The sequence below is a fragment of the Accipiter gentilis genome, chromosome 14 (genome assembly GCF_929443795.1).
Source record: "Accipiter gentilis chromosome 14, bAccGen1.1, whole genome shotgun sequence".
Lineage (NCBI taxonomy): Eukaryota > Metazoa > Chordata > Aves > Accipitriformes > Accipitridae > Astur > Astur gentilis.
The window spans coordinates 4852102-4868493 of record NC_064893.1 but is presented as its reverse complement, the minus strand read 5'-3'; the positions used below and the strand labels follow the sequence as shown (position 1 = coordinate 4868493).

General features: G+C 40.8%; 1 protein-coding gene across 2 annotated transcripts in view; it reads left to right on the top strand.

Moving 5' to 3' along the window:
* The window catches only part of GLI3 (GLI family zinc finger 3), a 210176-nt gene that overhangs the window by 116741 nt on the left and 77043 nt on the right, over window positions 1-16392 (top strand). The gene's annotated exons all lie outside the window — the stretch shown is intronic.

Here is a 16392-nt window from a genome sequence, read left to right as displayed (position 1 = left end):
GCAGAATTAATTGATATTAACAATCCTAACTACATGCCCAAGTACACACACAATATTTTACTAACAGGTTTTTTGGGTCAGTCTTCTATTACTGAATTGTAATTTCAGAACAGATTTGCCTGGAGGTAAGTAATAAATCTGTGTTGCAGTCTTCTTGGGCATTAGAGGAAAAGTGGGTATTCGTAGAAAGAGAGAGTACAGAAACTTGTGATTTATTCCTCAGAGTTCCTCTGATGCATCACCATTTACACCACAGCAACCATATCACAAAATACACGCTTAAATTTGCTGCTGAAAACTGTTGTAAGCTGAAGGTGGCAGGCTCAGACAGAGTCATTACATGGTAATCCTAGATTTTGCAGTGCAGTGAATATTCTGCCTGGATGGTTTTGGGAGCTGGGGGGATGATCCTGGCCCTTCTGAAGCTAGTGGGGAATTTGCCTTTGTCTTCGTTGAGAGGCAGATGGGATAGGGAGCCCCAGGAATTGTTTTAACCTGCATCAGCAGAGAACTGTCATCCAAAACCTGGCTACCACCTGTGAGCCTTCACCGAGGCTTCTGGATCCTGTGCCATGTGGAATCCTGCCTGGCTGCACTTGCTGTGCTGAGCCCTCTCTGGAGCCCATACCGTGACACTCTGCACCCGTGGGCCGCGCTTTTGGGTGGGTGGACCACCATTCCCCGCTTTGGATGACAGTGGGAAATCTGGACTAGCAGCCTACACTGCTAAAACTGCCAGGACTTCTGTAAGAGCCCCAAAAGACGTTGAAAATGCCTGCTTCATGCCTCATTTGGCATTCAGCGGTAGTCCCCTCTGATGCCGAAATCAACACCCCTCCTATGGAAAGGTGCCACGCACTGCGTGCCGCACGCCCCCACTCCCCGCCATACCCTGTGGTGTAGCGGTGATTCAACCGGGCCCTGCAGAGGCTTGTTAGAGATGACAAGATCTTAGTGTGATGTGATACGACTGCAAGCAACTGCTTTAGGAATACACTCTGATATCAGCCCAAGCTTTAAACTCAGTTTCCTTGATACTGGCTGTTTATTTTTCCATTAATTTCTGACAATTATTCCACTCATTTGGTTTGTGTTGCCATTGGAATGATGAGCTGTGGTGGACCCTTGGAGCCGTTGTGCTTGGTGTAATTAAATGTGAATATGCAATTAAGCAACTTAAAAAAAATCAGTTGGACTCCAACAGCTTCTTTGTAAATTTTAAAGTTTGTCATGCTTTTGCTGTTTTCAGTAGTATGTTTTAATGTATGTGTGAGGTAGACACCCAGCAGTTTTCTTGCAAGTTTTACAGAGCCTGGTGTGAGTATCGCTTAGGAGTGTTAAAATTGGGATCATTTGGAGCCATTACTTGAACTGCTGTTCCAACACCTATTTAAAAAAAAAAAAAAAAAGAAGAAAGAACAGGGTCTGAGAAGTTATTTGAGAATTCTGAGAGAAAATGGCAAGGACACCAGTCAGGATACAAACGTTTACACATGGCTTCATCAATGACTTCATTGTATGAGTGGTGTTCTTCTCAGCTTCATAACGCTCTTAAATGTGTCTGTGGGGTGGGGGGAATATAAATAAAAAAGGGGGCAAAAAATTGGCGTCATTGCAGTTATCCAAGATCTCTTAGAAACGTGTTCCAGAACCTGTCAAGCCTTAGTGGAATTAGTTTAGGTATAATACAAGTGCAGAAGAAATGTGGAGAGGGCCTTGTCTACATGATACCTACAGTGTGTGCATGTAATTTTGAACAATGACCAAGTGAAAAAGAAAAAAGGAGGAATTTTTAAGGTGTTACAGGGCTCTTATGTACTTGCAGCTCTAAAGATGTGTATGTATTTATACGTATAATTCTTGTAGTTTAATTGCCGATGGGCAGAACTGTTGTATCCCAAATTTCAGCCTGGAGCCAAATTTTATAATTTGAGTTATAAACCCCTAAAATAAGGGTTTATGTTTATGATGGAATTGCTGACAGATGCTTATGTGTAATAGGACTAGCAGGCATTGCTGTAATTATGCTATCGTATCCTATCATTAAAGATTTCAATTGAAAGAGGTTTATAAATTGCTCTTCTTCTTAGATAAACCACCCTACATTAAGGCATCAACGATATGGTGCAGAATTAAATTAAAATCTCATAAAATGAAATATGTTCCGTATTAGCTGTTTGACACTTAATTTGCCTCTGAATGAGTAGAGGAAATCACAAATTAACCTGCCTTTGTTTTTCTAGCCATGGCTTATTAGGTGTTAGAACAACTGCAATTACAGCCCAATAATAACCCCCAACCCTTATGAATATGTACTGCAATGTGTCACTTTGTGTTACCAAAACCTGTTTGTTAGGACTGTGTAGCTATCCTGGAATTTTTACAGTACATCTTTGGTTTAGACTTCAGGGAAGATGTATGAACCTTAAATTGTTCTTTAGTGGCAACATATGAACAGTGTAGTTGGAGCTGGAGCTTGTGTTCCCCCCCAATTCAAGGAATGAATCTTAGTTTTAGAAAAATATTACAGTAAACTGTGATTCAGTTTTGCTACTTTACATTGAACCAGCAGGTTAAATTACTTTTAAAGATCATTTGATTAAAACATACTAAAAGAAGCATGGCTTTAGTAATCCTACTTCTTGCTTTGTTTTTCTTTGTTGTTTTTGTGTAGCTCTTTCTTAATTTTCAAAACTGATTTCTAAAGTAAGGTACTAAAGGAGAAACTGAAGCTAAACTATGTTTTGACATTTGACATTGGACGGCAATGTCCTTGACATTTGCTAGGCCATCCAATAGAGTATGATGCCTCATCCGTTTGGTGTGCAGTGATTCAAAATCATGCTGCTAATAAGGGTATTTATTTGAACATAAACTAATATACCTTGAGCATGCTTTTTTTATTTTTTACTCCCCAAGAACCAAATAACGAATTTACTATTGGCTAACTCTTCCAGTTGCCCGATGTCTTTCTTGACATTGGCTTTGTTGGAATGAGAGTTGTTAGCAGTGAGCACAGGAAGAATAAGGATGTCTTGACTCTTTTTATGACAGTGCAAATGTAGATAACTTTCTAGTCCCACAACTTTTAAAATCTGACTTAGGCAGGATGAGAGTTTTTATTTATTAATTAAAAAAAAAAGCTCCTAAGGCAGAGGCAAACTTCTACAGATGGATTTAACCATGGTGATTTAGGAAGTTACCATTCTTGGTCATTGATTCATTCCCACACCTTTATAGAGTTGTGTTAGTAGGTTGCTCCCAATCTGCTTCATTTCAAAGTTGGGTTGGACAGCCTTTGAAGGCAACCTAACCTAGTATTTCCAGGTGCTGTTGATGTGGCTGTGAAGGAAGCATGCTCCTGCAGAGGTGGGGCAGGGGACAACTGCCAAGTGGCAATATCAGAAGTGGCTTCAGGGTGGTGGCCTGTGTACGTCTCAGAGCGGTTAATGCACATGTCGTAGGTAGAAAGTTTCAGGGCTGAACGTACTACAAGATATACCATGCATGTTCCAAAACATTCACCCATTTAGTCTCCGTCTCTTTGTTGCCATCTCATTTTACGTTAGCCTTGGACTGTGAATAAGGGAGCGTGAGCAGGTGAATTTAAGGGAAGGTGCACTGATATTACCTATATGCTTGTGGACCAGGGAGGCTGTCCTTGCAAGGAAAAAGCTGCAAGGTAAAGCTGCTGTCTTGTAGCTTCCTAGGATCAACAATACTCTAAGCTCCTTCTTTTCTAACTCTGGATTGAGGTTAGCAGCATCCAAGTTTGGCAGTCTTAGCCCTGAAGTGGTGCACGTGCAGATAATTGTGCATGTGCCTAACATGAATGCCTTGAACAGACATTTTAAACTGTGTAAATGCACCGGTACTAAAGCAAAGCATGTGTTTTTGCTTGCAGTCAGCTTCAAGTTGATAAAAAGGGAGTCCGATTATTAGATACGTTATTTCGTATCTAATTTATACAGACATCAGTTAAACAAGGGTGAAAAGGAAAGGAAAGTCAGGCCCAGACTCTCAGCTTTCATCAGCTTCTGATTTTGGACCATGCAGTACAATGGGGAATGTCCAAATGCAAGAAGATTAAAGTGTTGGCTCCGCAAAATATCCTTGATGATGAGAGAAACTGCTTGCCATACATTTGATAGGACGTTTATGTTTTCACAGCCCCATCACTGACATTTTGGTTTTTGCTTTGCGCTTTCATTCCTTAGCTCTTATTTCTTTTAAAAATCTTAGTATTTAAACCTCTTAAATATTTTACGTGCCGCTTTACCTCAGTGTACCTCTAAGCTGGAGACTTGGCAAGGAGTCCTGCAGCTTGCCAGAGCATTCATTGATCCTTTCACAGTGGGAAGGGGAGCCCCACCCAGTGTGAAAAACATCACTCATTGAATTAGCTTTAATTACTTTAAGACTTGGAAACGGGTTTTATGGTTGAGCCAGGAGCCATAGAAGAAAGACTGGGAAGCTCTTGGGACATGAGAAAGATGATTGTAGTTACGGCTTTCCAAAATCATCCATGAAAGTATTTTCTGTAAGCAGGGAGAAATCTTGTATTAAATGGGAAGCACCCCAAGAAACCTGTCCCTGGAAGTGAAGTGCAGCATCGAGAATAAGTAGCTGCTAATAGCCTGGAGGATTTTTATAGCAAGTCTCTTGAGAAGGAAGCAGCATGGTCTGGTGACTCGTTAAGGTTATTCAGTGTTTGTTACATGCCATGAATATGCGTGTTGTACGCTCTGCAAGCAACAAGTTTGCCTCATAGTGACAGAGCAGCGTGATGATAGTAATTCACAGAAGTAAAATAGCACGGCCAGATGCCCACACATAAGCTTCAGCAGATAGTTTTCATTCAGTGCCAGGGCTTTTACGAAGCGGCTAAGAGGAAGCCTGAGTCTAGAACAGAACTGTGATCTCTCACTCAGTAAATAGTGTTGCATCATTTAAAATAGTGAATCGGTGTTTTGTTTAGCTTTTGGTACTACTTTAGTAAGTCTTACCTTAAGACTTGTAAATCATAAATTCTCCTTTGCAAGTGCATTTGCAGAGTACCTTCAGAAGCAGACTTTTAAGAAACTATCTGAAACTGGGAAAAGTTTGGAAAGCAAATTATTGGTGGCATATATTGAATTTCAGAAAAAAAGGATATGTGATTCTCTTAAAGTTTTGATTGAGAGACACTTGAAAAAAAGTGAAAATGTGGGCAAAAATAAGTAAATATTTTTGAATGTGGCTGTTTTACGTAAGTCCAGTTATATTGATTTGTTTAGGTAAGCTGTAGTCTGAAGTTTCTGCACACTCAACTCAACTATTCTGTTTCTCACAGATTTGCTCTCTTCCTACTAGGAAGAAGCAGTATTGAGAAAAGAGTATCTTATTTAATTTCTGCTGGCAAATAAATTTTAGATCAAATAAGGATCCACTGCTAAAAATCATCCCTGTTTTTAGCAAGCATATTTACATGAATGTCAACAGAATTGCCTCTAAGCGCACCAGATTACGTTTGGTTCACATCATTCATCTGTTTCTGTGGTGGATAATACTTTGTGACATAATCATTTTCTCTGGAGTAGCTAATTGTAATGCCAAGGAACTACAGATTTATAAAGGAGTAACAATAGCAGCAGATAAATATTGTGTTAACAGAGGCTCTTTGTTCTTCTCTTGCAGCCAGCTTGATTTCAGGAGGGCTGGGGAAGTTACAGCTATTGAAGTAAGAGGAAAATTTTGGTGAGATTTTTAATGTAGAAGGAAAAGCTTGTAAAACACAATGGTTTGTTATGTTAAAAATCCTTTGGTAGAAACTTCTCCCAAATCTTCCATTCATTTGTTTTTTACGTCGAGAAAAGTGCTTGAGAGGCAGCAGCCCCCAGCCTTGATGAGAAAGGCTTGCTACCTCCGGCTGGCTGCTGGCTGACCGCCTCTCATGATACAGTCACTTGGTAGTAGCAACAACTCGCAAGCCAACTTCCCAGGGCAACGCGGAGGCTGGAAAAAAGAGGGGAAAGCCCTCGGTGGTCCTTGGGAATGCTCTCTGCTGGTCTAAATGGAATCTGTTGCCTGAACCCCACCTGAGAGGCAGAGTGGCACAGGTTCATCTGGTGGGGCCCAATCCAGTGAAAGGGATTCTTAAAGAGCTTTATATGGACTATGTTGTTGCAGAGAAGCAGTTCCTAGGTTTATCAGCAGTAAGGTATCTGTTGGCACTGGACAGCACTGCCACTTAACTGACTTACCCCATCTGGGCAGTTAATGGTGCTTAGATGAATTCTCAGCTGCTAGTGGGAAGTGGTTCCCTAAGGCAGGATTTCAAACCAGCATGAATTAAGAGATGATGGAAGCAAAATGAATGGCCAGCAAAGTCATGCCTCAGGACACTGTGTTGTATGTACCATTTTTCTGTAGACTGAGGAATAACTAAGCATGACTTCACGCTTTTGGGACGCTCCCTGCGTGCAGATGTGTATACAAGTGTGTGTGTGCGCATGCATCCTCTTTACATAATAGGGTGAATATCTTTGCTTGCATTTATCAGGGACTGAGTAATTCTAGATCTTTATAGTTAGAGCTAATGGAAGGAGCTACACAGAGTCTGAGAAAGGTGGAAAATGATAGGGAAAACGTGAACGAAACAAGCAGGAAAAATGTTTGTGGGCAGAAACATTGAGAACATGTGGATCGTTACCTTAATTTAACATTTAACCAAAAATACATAGAATAGCTGCAATGCTAGAGTTCTGCAGCTTGAAATTTCTATTATCTTATTCTGTTATCAGCTGCAAAGAATGCAAGCTCTAAATATAGTGCACATTCAGAGGCTCTGAGCCTGTGGTTTCTTGGACAAAATTCCTGTGTTCTTTGTGCTGTAGTCAGCAGTATTAGTCGAGTGAGCAGATATTGACTGTGGTATTCACGTGCAGTGAACCAGAAGCAAGCCAACTCTATAGAGGCTGCTGTCAAACTTGTTGCAGTGGCCTGTGAGGTACTGGACTGTGACAGACTCCTTTTTTTCAGTACAATTCTTCCACTCATGTTAAATCTTGCTTCAAAGGGAACTGAAATGTTACAGTCTTAGCATTCTTTCTTTTTCTCTTTTTTTTTCTTTCTTTTTTTAAAGTGTACTGGTGAGATTTCTGTGTTGTGAATTGGAAGTCCCTAAAGCCAGAGTAGGTATAAACTGGAAGAAATGCGAGCAATGAGTACATCTGCACTGTAGGAGCACAGAGCATCTTCATCATACTCTCACGCGATCTTTCCCTGACTTAAACTCTCCTCCCCCAACAAAGACATCATGTCCTATAATCTTGCAGTACAGACTGAATTTAGTTCAGACTTCTTTCCCAAAGGAAGAAAAAACAGAAGTTAAATAATACCTTGTTTCCCTTTTTATCACCCCTTGCTCAAGCCACTATATAATATATGTCTACGTGTATTTATTTGCACGTTTGTAACAAAAAGCAGGCTCTCAAGCTGGTGTTGGCTGTGCTTCTGAGATGTAGGAGACTAACTAGCTGTCCCTTGCACATTCTCTATTATATGATGCTAGGGAAAAAAAAGACAGGACCCTAATTCCACCCGAAGGAATATTCTCAATGGGTGTTTTATCTGTGTGCCTCAGGGTAGGCTGGGCCAACATTTGTGACTGATGTTATCGATTAATAGAGGAAATGATTTAAAGAAAAATGTTACAGTGTTCGATTTTTGCTCTTAGGATGCTTTACGTGACCAAGGAAGGACTTGGGACCTTATTTTAGAAGAAGCTTTCATTGTAGATGGGCCCTATGAGGTTGCTATTAAAGACCAGGCAAGAATATATTCTTTAGTCCCTTCCAGTACTGAATGTGTAGGTCTGAACCTCCAGTAGATTATGACTGCATTTATAGTCAACTTTATAGGGGTGTTGATAATTTTCTGGACACCCCCAGAGGTTAGACACAGAGGCAAAACATCCTGAAGCCCATGAGCCAGGAATACAAAGCTTCTGAAGGAATGAACTGACCTGTCATCCTCTTGAAAGCATTATTTATGAGGTGCTGTGACCACTGGTGTTAAGGATCAACAGAAAATTAGGGAGTATCTCACATGAGGGAGAATTTCTAAACATATCAGATTTAAGTGGTTATCTCTTTAAAGATACACATCTTTCAGTCCTGTATCTCCTGTTGAAATTCAGCCTAGATTTATCATGCCTTTTCCCCTGGCCTGTGGAAGAAAAGATTGATAGTCTAGTCCAGTTTATAGAGGCCACCAACATAAATAGCCCCATTTAACAACATTGTAGACAGATTTGGTAGGGAGGGCAGGAGCTGAATGACCAGGGGCAATCAGGTGTTCTCTGCTTCACCCTGGAAGATCACTATCAGCGTACATCATTGAGACAGTACCAACAAAGCTTGCCTTGCTGCCTCTGTCTTGGTTTGCTGTACCGTTCCTTCGATGTCAGGTTTCCATCTTGACACCTTTTCTGGGAACTGTGTTTCTATTCCTGTGATTAGATTGAATTGCAGAGGTGCTGAGGGAGCAAATGTGCAGGTTGTCCTGCTGGTGCAGGTGTGTCCTGAGTTGGCCAGTTTGTTCCTCTTGGGGTTTTCATCTGCATGCCTAGCTACCTACTCTGTTTAGGGACTCATAATGCTTCCAGCATATAGATAGTGCATTTACCTCAAAGACTTCAAAACTGAATTTACTACTCCTCTAAAAAATGTGCAGCTGGAACATTAATTTGCTTTACACTTAGTGCTTGTTTTTCACTTATGTCCCCCTACAGTCACGTTGGAAGCGGTGTCCCCACCCATTTCTGGTTCTTGAGGTTGATCAAAGTTACAGCTTTGCCCAAGAAATGCTTTTTTAACTCCAGTTTTGCACACAATTAGAGTAAGAACAGCAGTGTGAAGTCTTTATCTCTTGTTTATTCTGATGGCTATGGTGTTCCAGCCATTATATATTCACCATTTGTGAGAACCGACTTGTAGTGCAGATAACATAGCACCATAATGGTTTTCAGTGGCTGCAGAATCAAATAAGGAAGCTGGCCTGGCTGAGACAAAACTTAGCCCAACATGAGAACTGAGTATTCTCCCACTCTGATTTGGTTGCACCCCAGCCAGCTCCCACACCTGGACCTTCAATACTGGCAGAGAAAATACAAAAAGTGACTGTTAGCAGAATTATCTTTCTTCCCCCCTCCTAACTTAGCAGCATTCACCTTTGATATAAGTTGTGCTTCATATACCTGTGAATCCTACTGCCCTCATGTATGTTGGTGCTAATCTGTGGCTTGCCTGCTATTTGCAGTGGTGCTTGGAGGATTGGAGAAGCTGGGAAGCCGTTGTGTTTTCATAGGGTCACTCCTTGGCTCACAGTCCTGGGTACAGCATACATGTGTATGGTACATCTGGTACTGTCACTGAGGTGCGCTCTCAAAATGGTTTTTCTTCCCCAAATCATGGATTTGTCTGGGGGGGGTGGGGTTGGGAAGAGCAAGGAGGCATTTCAGAAAATTAACGTGTGTATTTTATACAGGAAGGTATACACATACAATTTTATACAGAAATGTCTGTACATCTGTATAATTTTTTTTCTGCTGCCAGTAGTAGTGTTAGGTGAGAAATTCTAGCTGGTACTCTGTTCAGTAATAGTCACTAATCCTTGTGAATATCTATTTGGGGCTGTCTGCTAATGTTAATACAAAGATGTGAAGCAAATACAGCCATACCTCAACAGAAATGGTTAATGCTGAATCTTCACATCACTGTCCTTTAAAGTTAGAATTCTAGGCAAATGTTTCCTTCCCAACCAAATTTAGGTAGCAAGTGCAATAGGAGAGATATTCAGTCACTGAATTTGTCTTTTGTTATTGCCAATTTGCTTTTGTTTTAAATAGTTGAGATCTTATTTCAGCATATAAAATTAGAATTGAAGAAAAGCTTTCTCTCTTCCCCCAAATGTCAGTTTTGTAATATCGTGGACGTGACTTACAGTAGGCACGGGAAATGAAAGCTGAGGGGTTTGTTTTGCTTTGGTTTTGAATTTGGAAAAAGAGTGTTTCTTGGCATCACAGAACAGCCATTGAGGAGAGTGTTCATTTGAGGTAATGTGAGAGGCTTTTTGGGTGCTTTGCCGGGAGAAGGAATGCCTGCCTTAGCGGGATGAAGGATTTAAGGGAGGAAGAGAAGCTGAAATTTGCTGAAACAATAGTGAGAATGGCATTCTTGAGTGTGAGTGAGGTAAGAAGGGCTTAGAAAAATCATCACTGAATGAATGAAATGAGGAGAGAGGTACTTAAGTACTAGAAATGCTAAAAGCTTCATTCTCTAAAAATTTAAAAACATTAATTATGGGAGTAAAAGCCCATTAGTTGAAAATACTGGTTTTTGAGAGAACAGAGTATTTGTGAAATTCATGTATCGGTTGATTTCAAAGTTTGATTTTACTGTCATGGGTCATACTCATCACAAGAAGAACCTCCCGTGAATACTATGAGTTTTATTGAGATTTAGGACCAGCCTCAAACTCTTCTTTCTGGTTAGGTAATCCCCCTGGTGGATGCAGTAATCTGGTCCTCATGCTGCGGGAGTGGATCCCAATTAGCGATGCCATTTTTCCACCGAGAGTTTTGCTGCACATAGGCAGGAGTGCTCTTTGCATGCAGGCTGTATCCTCTTCTAATCTGTGAACGGTAGAGAGAGAAATCAGGAGTAAATGTAGAAACCATTTAAACTCTTAGCTTTGTACCATTTGGGTATTTTTCTTCTTCTCCCACTCATGCATAGACATACATATGTGCACGTTCTCTGTTGTACATAACGACGTCAAGGTTATTTTTTAAAGACCTTCAGGCATTTTCTGAGTGTTTTTGAACCAGTGCACCATTCACCGGTGTATTGCTTGTATAGAGGTCGTCTTTGATGAGGTTTTTGTCATATGCACCCACTGAAGTTTCAGTGTACTCAAGCATTAGAAAAGCCACTATTTGAGCGTCTTTGTTTTCTTTGTTGAGCTGTTTATTTTGCTTTCTTCCCACACGGTTCCCTGGCCTCGCTCTGACAACTGCTTTTCTGCATGAATTACATTCCTCGGGGCCGCAAGTCTCCTAATTCTTCCAGTCGATTTGATTCCTGCCTGTGTGATTAGTCCTCTGCTCCAACACACAGTTGGTCTTTGCCAAGCAAACTGCTTGCTAAGTGCCTTTAACATGAAGACCTAACTACATTTTTTAACCTCATTAGCGTGTAGGGCACTGCTTCATTCTGGCTTAATAACATGGCCACTATTGAATCGTCACTTGCTCTAAAACAGGTTACAAAAAGGTTACCTAAATTGTCTGGTTTTCTTTTTGTATGACTGTGCTTTTGCTGGGTAAGAGTTTCTTTCAGCACATGTCCAGTTTAGAAAGGAGACCCATCGGTTCTGCTCAGGTAGATTTGTGATGCTGAGAAATTTCGTATTTGTATGTTCAAAAAGAAAGTCATCACCTATTTGGAAATAGCAAATCTAAGTAATAAAACTGGTAAGCTTGGGGGAGCCGATAAAATTTTCCTACTTGTTTCAGCTTTGGAATTACAAAGATCTCATCCTCACCAGTTTAAATACAGACTCCTCACTGTAACGCTGGATTTAAAGCAATGTGGCCACAGTCTGCATTGGTTCACTTTGTCTCATGGGATCAATTTTTAGCTGAATGTATCATCACTGAAATTTAGATTTCAGTTGCAATCGCACATAAACTCGAATGGAAAAGATATTACAGGACTTCCAAATGCTGTAAAGGCAGTAAAAAGAATAAAAGTTTCCTAAGAAGACAGTGTCACCAGGGAGCCAGGGGAAGAAAGGAGGGACTGGGTCACATGCCACTTGTGATGGTGCATTTGTGCAGTTGCATAGCGCAGACACTCAGGGTGAGGCTTCATGATTAATGGTGTTTATTCTTGACAGAAGCCTCCTTTATTTATCTGCAATACACTTTAGTGATTTTATCAGTCACCTGAATGAAAAATATTCAGTCATACCAATATTGCAGTGTAAATTGAGTAGAGTCACTTTTTATTATATCTTTCAGCCTTATCATCTGCACAGTAATTTTCTAGCAGGGGTTTGATATAGAAAGGCTGGATTTAGCTGTACTTGACACAAAGCCTCTTCAATTTCCCCGAAAAGTTCAGGCTACTCTTAGAAATGTGTATAAATATATATATAAAACCCTCTTATCCAAGCAATTTCAGGATTTGAAAGAATAAAGATAAAATGCGCAAACTTGTATGTGAGAAATGTTGTTCGTATGAAAACATCTCAGCTCTGAAGCCACTGGTGAAATGCTCTTTAGTGTTTAAGCTTGTGGCTTAGTGCAGTTCTTTTTGCATGGCTACGTAGTCTGACTTTCTTCTAATCAATCATCATCCAACTCCAATCAGCATACAGGCAGAGCCTATCGTTCATCCTGGGTGTAATTTCAGAGTTGAAGACTATAATGGCCACATACAGCACATTAGTCACTGCGATAACAGCTAGTGGCACTCCTGAGGAAGGGGGAGGACGGGGGAGAAGGGGAATAAAATTCTTCTCATTCTCACAGTGCATTAGTGAAATAGGAACAAATGTTAAACAAATGTTTATTGAATTAGCTGACTTGACAGCATTAAGTGTGAGAAGGCTTCTGACACTCCTTTGACCCCCTCTTTTGCAGGAGGAGAGGAAGGAGAAAGGGAAGGAAGAAAGGGGTACATGAATGCCGTAAGGGTTCATATAGGCCCACATACTCATATGGTGGTGCTGCTGTGGTTGAACACTTCAAGAGATGGCAGGCCCTGCCTTTAACCAAGAGGAGGCTAAAATTTGAATAGCAAATGAGACCACCCCTAGAGCATCAAAAGAGAATTGCAGAGCGGGGAAGTTTGCTGTAGGAATGCAGTTGGTAATTTCACTGTCCAGTCTGTTACTAATAACAACAGGTAATGAGTATGCTGTAGACCTTTTAGATTTTCCTGCTGCGCTTTGTGCTACAGCATAGTTTGAAGAGGGAATGGTATGTGGAGGTCCTTGGCAAGTCTCTCCTCTAACGTGCAGCAACGCTTTTCCAAGGCTTCTTCAAATAACATTTGCTTGTCCTGCGCATCTGTTTTATATTCATGATGATGAGTTCTGCATTAAATGCAGCATTGATACATTATCCTCGATACATTAAGGACCACAAGTCAATAGGCTTGGAACCTGCTGAAGACAAGGGAGGAAAAATTTACCAGCACTGAGACTGGGCTGTGCTATGCAGATAGAGGGTCTTACCCTACTTAGGGTTCATAGAAGTCAGTGTGAACTGAGCAAAGTAAGGCAATGCCTTGGGAAGGCTCTAGCAGAAGCAAGCGATGGAAATCACAGTGTATCTTGTTAGCCTTACTTTTATTTACTGTTTACATTGCTGCAATGTCCAGCAGCTCTTTGCAGGATCAGAGCTTTGCTGAGTGTTGTGCAAATACAAGGAGCTCTGCCAGGAAGACCTCGCGGTCGGACCTCTTGGCAAAAGAACTCCAGTGAGTCAGCTCTGACAGCCTCGGGGGTTACCAGCCCCAGCTGTTTTCCTTGCTCTGAAGGTTATCCCTTGTCCCTCAGCAGGGTCAGACGGTGTGACTTTGCCCCATTTACAGTCTGGCAACTTTGCTCTGGCTCACTGAAACCGGGCACTGAAGTGGTTAGAGGCAGAGATGTGCTGCCTGTGCTGGAAGGGACACCAGCTGGGTAGGTGAGGGCAGTAAAAGCTTACACAGCTGCCACAAAATTTGGAAGAGGACATCTGCTAGAAGCCTAAAAGGCAAGTGGCATTTGGAGGGAGTAGCTGTAGTCAGTCACGTTTTTGTACGTTTGCACCCTTTGTTTGTACAAGCAAAGAAATTGCCAAGTAAGTCTGTGTAATCATCCCTCAGTCACCGGTTTCTTTGCAGCAGTACTGAGAGGGATTTGGGGGAAGGAGAGGCAAGCTTGATTGCTCTGTATGCAAAGGCCAAGTGGACAGTGTTTCGGAGGAGCGTTGGGGGGCAGTGACAGCGGTTGGTGGCAGGATGGAAGGAGGAGGAAAAGGAGGAGCAAGTTGCTGTGGGGAGATTACCATTGTGTGAGGAGGAGAACAAGAAGCCAGGGCTTGACTTGGAGAAATACTGGGAGACAGTATATGGTTTTATTTGCATTTTGTGTAAAGAAGAAAAAAATAAATCAGTCAAAACTGTATCTGCATACACATTTCAGGAACGCGTGTCAAGACTCCAAGTCAAGACGTGTGTAATGAAATTAATATACCTTGACTCAGTGGCATCTGAAGCAGCAGTTGCTCACTGTAGTCAATACAAGTGTTAATACTGTGGGCTGAAGGTCACCAATGTTACAGCTGACCTTACGTAAACAAAATGTTAAATAATGGAATGAATATTCATTGCTTTTTACAGCATAAACTCTTCTTGAGGGAATCCACAAGCTGATGGTTGGGTTATTTATGAAGTATTACAAGTAGCAGAGGTTGTATGTTAAAAAGCTGGATCTGCGTTCAGGCAGTCTGTCAGTTGAAAAATAGGAATACAGTCACTGAGTAAGAATTTAGTGCCTTGATTAATGTAGCCAATTTTTAACTGTAACTACCTCATGTTAACACTTATCAAAGAAGGAAAGGGGAACGAGAGTAATATTCTTCTGCTGTCGGTCATCAGCTAATTGTCGTGCATGATTTCCAGCACCATGAAGATCTCTTGTGCAGTCATTTGTGTCTTTTTCTTTTTTTCTGCAATGATACCTAACTTTATGGGGGAGAAACATTTTGTTCTAACTGAAAGGGAGGTTATTTGTATATTTTAGGAATTCACATTCCAGAACTGCACACATTTTGTAAGGCATTGTCCTTGCCTCCATGAGAAAATACTAATAACATAGTATCTGCTCGTCTGACCTTTCCACTGTAGATACTGAACACTTTCTGAGTGCTTTACCACAGTTTTAAAGATGGGGAGACACCGGATGAGGAAGTCAACAAACTTGTCCAAGCTGGCATAGCAGATAAGTGATGGAAAGCAAACCAGAGCCTGTGTACTTTAAACCCTGATCTAGCTCCTCATATGCGTAAACTGCATAGGCACTGACCTATTCATGATTTATTTTTACATGTATCTACTGAATGGAAGGTTACTACCAAATCCGATTCTATGACTTACTTCCCCATACTGACTACAGTTCCAGTGTGAATTTTGGAGGAAAAGTGAGCAAAATATTGCCTAGATCTTGGAACATGGAAAGGAGTATAGGAAACCAAGGTTCGTTCTTGTATTAGGACTTAAGCATGTTCTTGTTTTCCCTTTTCTTCATTTGCACCGCTAAGAAAATAGTTAACAGTGCTTACATTTTTGTAGTACTTGAGCTCTTTTACATGAAGTGTGCTCTGACATTTCTATGTATTCAATTAACTCTAATTCTTTAAGTGTTCCAAATAATTTGCTTAGCTTTCCAAAATCCAAGAATGCAATACAGCAGCTTTGAGGCAGTGAGTGATTTTAGGGGAACAGACTGCCTATTTTAAGACACAATTTCTGAAAAAAAAATAAGTATTAAAATATGGTGTTGTTGATTTCCCATACTGTGTATTTATGAGTTTGATTGTTTACAAATTCAGTTAGAAGTGCAAAGAGAAAAGGGACCATGGAATTGCACTTTAAAAATACTTGGTGCTGGCCTCACTCTCCTTGCATTGAAGTAGGTGGAAGCTTTACTGGTCGTGGTTGGGGAGAGCAGAATTGGGTCAGCACTCTGTGCTTATGATCGCTTCAGGATTTTATCAATTAAATCAGTGGACAGTTTCCCATCAACTGCAGTTTATGTAGGGTTGAACCCTACAATAGCAACAAAAGATTTTGAGAAGCAGGATGATTATTTGACTGTTAAGTTTTCTGTATCATTTAGGCATATAGTTAGCTGCCTGAGCCTGATTTATTGAGCAACTACAACCATGTATGTACTTGTAACAGTGAGGAGTAACTTGATAATTTGGGCTAGTCACAACTATTAGACTCACTTTTATTTTCAGGACCAAGCCTTACTATCTTAGACTCAGCTTTCTTAATGTAAAAAACTTTCATTAGTCAATTGTTGACTGCTGGTGCTGAAGGGTCAGTCAATACAAGCAACTATGGCATTAAACAAACAATACTTATTTAACATGGGAGATACTTCCAAAGGAATTGACCCATGTGCTTTAAAATAGGAGTCATTACATAACAAGAAAGTCCTTATAGTTTGTTCATCTTCCAGGATCTACTAGAAATAAAAGTGTTAATGTTTTGGGGGCAGCCATCAGAAGATTGTTGCAGAAGAAAAAGAAAAAAGAAAAAGATCATAGGCAGTTTAATGAGTTTAACATTT